The sequence below is a fragment of the Mandrillus leucophaeus genome, unplaced genomic scaffold, assembly GCF_000951045.1.
Source record: "Mandrillus leucophaeus isolate KB7577 unplaced genomic scaffold, Mleu.le_1.0 Scaffold231, whole genome shotgun sequence".
Taxonomy (NCBI): Eukaryota; Metazoa; Chordata; class Mammalia; order Primates; family Cercopithecidae; genus Mandrillus; species Mandrillus leucophaeus.
The window spans coordinates 1,519,363-1,524,435 of record NW_012102377.1 but is presented as its reverse complement, the minus strand read 5'-3'; the positions used below and the strand labels follow the sequence as shown (position 1 = coordinate 1,524,435).

Below are 5,073 nucleotides of genomic sequence, written 5' to 3'. Positions count from 1 at the left end.
AAAAAAAAAAAAAAGAATAAGAGTGTCAGATTTGTGTCTTGAAGTATCCTCTTTTGTGCAAAACTGTCACTGTATCCTACTAAAATACTTCGAGAAGGGACGAGAAAAGGAGTACCTCCCTCTGGTGGTGAGGAATTTTATATCACAGATGAGATTTGTTTTAATTCTAGAGGAAATGAGTCTCCTGACATCTAGCTTATAATTACGGGAAACTCAAGGAGAACTTTCTGAAGATTGGAATCTGTAAGAAAGTAGGTTTCCAGAAAGAAATTCCCTCCTGTGAAGAGGGAAAAGGATGTATGGGAAAACCAGGTATTGATGAAGAATGTGTTTCCCCCGAAGGTATCCTATTCTTGGCACATGTTAATTTTGAGTTCCATTTTATATACTTAGAATCTTATGGAAAAGAAGTTCCAATTTGAGCTTAATCTGCAATTCAGACATGTCTAGGCACATATGAAGAAAGGGAGGATTGGCAAGCCTAAAGCCAATTTGCACAGCTGTCGAGGAGCCTCTGAGAGAGAAGACTAAGGGTGGGAGGAGTCCTGCCTGAGCTTGACCTATAACAAAGCCACCTGCCTAGGAGTGGAGGGGCATTTCCCATCATTTCACTACAATGCCTGAGAAACACTGAAATGTAACCAGCATTCCTCTCCTACTGTCCACAGTACTAATAAGAGCCTAATCAGTTAATAGGGTTGCTCCAAAAAGTAAAAAAAATAAAAATAAAAAGTAAAGAAAGAGCTTAGTTAAGATAGAAGAGACATTACATTGTGGGTGGAAGATTTGAAAAGAAACGTGTTCTGATGGACAGCAGTCAGGCTCCGTACTATTCAAGGTTTTAGGCATCCACTGGGGGTCGCGGAATGTACCACGGATAAGTGGGGAATACTGTATAGGTGTCAAAATGAAGTTGAATTAATAGATGAATGGATAAACAAAATGTGGTATATATACCATGGAATATTATTTAGCCATAAAAAGTAAGGAAGTTGTGACACATGCTACAAAATACGTGAACCTTGAAAACACGCCAAGTGAAACAAGCCAGGCACAAACCAACAAATATTGTATGATTCTACTTAAATGAAATAACCTGGAATAGGCAAATTCATAGAGACAGAAAGTAGAATAGAGATTACCAGGGGTGGTGGGGAGGAGGGAATGCGGAGTTACTGCTGAATGAGGTGATGAAAATTTTTGGAAACAGATAGTGGTGACAATTTCACAACATTGTGAATGTAATTAATGCCACTGAGTCGTGCATTAAAAAATGGTTAAAATCAGTCGGGTGCAGTGGCTCATGTCTATAATCCCAGCACTTTGGGAGGCTGAGGCGGGTGGATCGCCTGAAGTCAGGAGTTCGAGACCAGCCTGGCCAACATGGTGAAACCCCGTCTCTACTAAAAATACAAAAAAATTAGCCGGCATGGTGGCAGGTACCTGTAGTCCCAGCTACTCGGGAGGCTGAGGCAGGAGAATAGCTTGAACCCGGGAGGTGGAGGTTGCAGTGGGCTGAGATCACACCACTGCACTCCAGCCTGGGTGACAAGAGTGAAACTCTGTCTCAAAAAAAAAAAAAATTTTTTTTTAATAGTTGGTTAAAATGGCAAATTGTATACTATCTTTATTTTTACCACACTTTTAAAAAAGTAAATAAAAAACAACAACAAAAAAGAAATTGAGCCAGTTCCAGCCTAGCTTAAGGAGTACAGAAGCAAGATGCTGGGGTTTAGTAAAGGGAAATCAGATGGAATCAGAAAAGCCATAGTGGGGTCCAGTCCAACCCTTACTGGGCACACGACTCCTCCCCTGATGTGAGTGTCCAGCCTCTGCATATGCATCTGCTCCCTTACAAGAAGATTACTTTCAAGGCAGCAGAGTCTAACCTCAGAGTTGGGGTGTCTCTGCAACTCCCAGTCCCTGAATTTCTGGGTGGTCACAGTGGCACTCAAGAGAACACTAGAAGGGTTCAAAGGCAGGGGGCTGAGAGAGCTTCAAAGTCAGGCACACGAGCCACCTAGCAGCTGGGATCTGGAATGGGGTGAAAATGTTTTCTAAAGACTCATATCAAATGTAATTGAATGCCAGGGACAGTAATTGCCTATTTGGAGAAATGGGTGATTGTCTAGCAGTGAAGCGATAGCTTTGGCAGAATCTAATACTGTATTGAAATTGGTTGCTTTGTTCATCTGCTCTATATAGGCTACATCTTTACACATGTGCTGTTGACAAAAAACGAATGACACATTTTCTCTCAGGAAGGAGTCAGCTGGGCTCTTGGCAGCACCTCTTGACCGACAGTTTTGGTAGCAAGTGGAGACCTATTGATGATAATTGACGTTGAGAGGATCTTAGCAGGCAGGAGGAGGCAAGGCCTCAGGTACAAGAGGACTATAGAAAGAGCATGTGCCTGCCAAAAAGCCAGTTCTCCTCTACTGGAGCAGGATAAAGTCAAACACAATAGGAGTTCCCTGGCTGCCATCTTATTAATCTCAGGAGTTCATCAGAAAAAGAATCCAGAATGTAACAACCCAAAGGAGGCTTAATTGTTGTAGCTTAGTACAAAGCTACAAAAATTAAGGTGAATAATAACACCTTCATTTTTGTTTTATGCTGTCATATGCAACTCAAGAATAATGACATAATGATATCTTTTTTTTTTTTTTTTTTTGAGATGGAGTCTTGCTCTATTGCCCAGGCTGGAGTGCAGTGGCTCGATCTCAGCTCATTGCAACCTCTGCCGCCTGGGTTCAAGCAATTCTTGTGCCTCAGCCTCCCAAGTAGCTGGGATTACAGGTGCCCACCACCACCCCTGGCTAATTTTTTGTATTTTTAGTAGACACAGGGTTTTGCCATGTCGGCCAGGCTGATCTCGAACTCCTGACCTCAAGTGGTCCACCCACCTCGGCCTCCCAAAGTGCTGGGATTACAGGCATGAGCCACTGTACCCAGCCAAGAATAATGACATCTTATGATCCAACTGTTCTTGACGGTCTACAATGCATTTGCAGTTTTATCTTTTCATTCGCTCCTCACAGAAACTCTCTAAGGAAGGGAAGATATGATTATCTTCATTGTTTTGGTGAATTAGCCGAGGTTTAGTGTAACTGAGTGACTTAGCCAAGACCACACAGTATGAAGTGACAGGATGGGGTTTAGACTAAAAGTCTCTTGCTATTTGTAGTACCTCACTAGCCAGTTCATATTAGCTAGAGGTAGCCTCACTTTCAGATCCAGAGACGAATTGACTTATAAATACCGAGAAAATTCTAGGAGGTAGCAAAATAGCAGATTTGGAGCTATTTAAGGAGAAGTGAAATTTTATGTCGGGAAAAAATGTAGAAGAATAAGTGAATACGAAAAAATGCTGCTGTGGTCTGAATGTTTGTGTCCCCTTCAAATTCATATGCTGAAATCTTAACCCCAAGGGAATGGCATTAGGAGGTAGGGCTTTGGGGAAGTAATCAGGTCATGGGGGCAGAGCCCTCGTGAATGAGAAAAATGCCCTTATCAAATAGGCCCAAGGGAGCTTGTTCACCCTTCCACCTTGTGAGGATACAGTCAGAAGGCATCACCCAGGAACCAGAACTCAGGTCCTCACCAGACACCAACTCTGCGGGTGCCTTAGACTTCTCAGTCTCCAGAACCATGAGATTAACTTCTGTTGTTTCTAAGCCACCCAGTGTGTGACATTTTGTTGTAGCAGCCTGAGCAGACTTAGATGCTTAATGTACTAAGTTTTCTTCTCCCCTCTTCTCTCCTCTTCTGACCTCCTCTCCTATTCTCTCCTCCTATTCTTTTCCCAAGAGAACCTTTTCTGAGTTCAATGTTAATGCTCCATGCTGTGGGTATCTTGATAATCTGGGAGCGGTTCAGGTGAGGACACCGGCTGTGGCTACTTAGCTGCCCTGCACAGGGCTCTGCACGTGGTAGGTTCTCAAAAAATGTGGGACTGACTTCAGAAGTGACATTTTAGGAGGGCTTAAGTAACATCTGTTCAGAATTGGAAGTTTTTCCAAATATATAAACTTATATTGACTGTCTCAATGGCTTGTGACTTAATACCATCATCAGAAATTGCTTTTCAAAATTATGGTATGTACAGTTTTATTGTAAAGGAAGCAAAGTTGGCTGTGCACGGTGGCTCACACCTGTAATCCCAGCACTTTGGGAGGCCGAGGTGGGTGGATCACCTGAGGTGAAAAGTTTGAGACCAGCCTGGCCAACATGGTGAAACCCCATTTCTACTAAAAATACAAAAATTAACCCAGTGTGGTGGCACATGCCTGTAGTCCCAGCTACTCGGGAGGCTGAGACAGGAGAATTGCTTGAACCCAGGAGGTGGAGGCTGCAGTGAGCAGAGATCACACCACTGCACTCCAGCCTGGGTAAGACAGAGCAAGACTCCGTCTCAAAAAAAAAGAAAAAAAAGAAGCAGCAGCAAAGCTGTGATCACAACCATATCTTAAAGTTTGCAAGATTTCCTTGAGAGTACTATTATTCTCTTTCATTTCACAAAAGGGTTAAGTGTTTTTTCTGAATACAAACAGAAGATATTTGAAAGAGTTCTTACCCAGTGCCCCATACCTACATGTATTTGAACAGATGGGTGATAGTGCTAAGGGAATTGATCTGAATGTATATCAAAGAATGTAGGAAATGTCATGAAGTCAACCTCCTGCCTCATCTTATTTCCTCTGAAAGCAAACACTTTACTAACATAATAATTTCTTAGAAATAGGAAAAAACAATAGGGGCAAGCCTGACTACTTAAAGACACAGTTGTGGGGAGAGCTAAGTTTATGGATCACAGAGAGTGTGTTAGAACTTTGGTAACAGGACAGGAGTCTCTGATTTATCATTTCTTAGAAACTTCAATTAAAACAAAAACAAAAACAAAAACAAGCCCTGTGCCTTTACTAAGATATTCCTCAATATCTGTCTGATAGGCAGAGTGTCTCTCTGTGTATCAGACACCACAGAAGTACTCCAAGCCTCTGGTAGGGGCAGGTAGAAAAGCATATATGTGTGTGTGTGTGTGTGTGTGTGTGTGTGTGTATATATATATAT

General features: G+C 42.2%; 1 protein-coding gene across 3 annotated transcripts in view; it reads right to left on the bottom strand.

Moving 5' to 3' along the window:
• The window catches only part of MAP3K13 (mitogen-activated protein kinase kinase kinase 13), a 221,868-nt gene that overhangs the window by 36,601 nt on the left and 180,194 nt on the right, over positions 1-5,073 (bottom strand). The window lies entirely within an intron of this gene.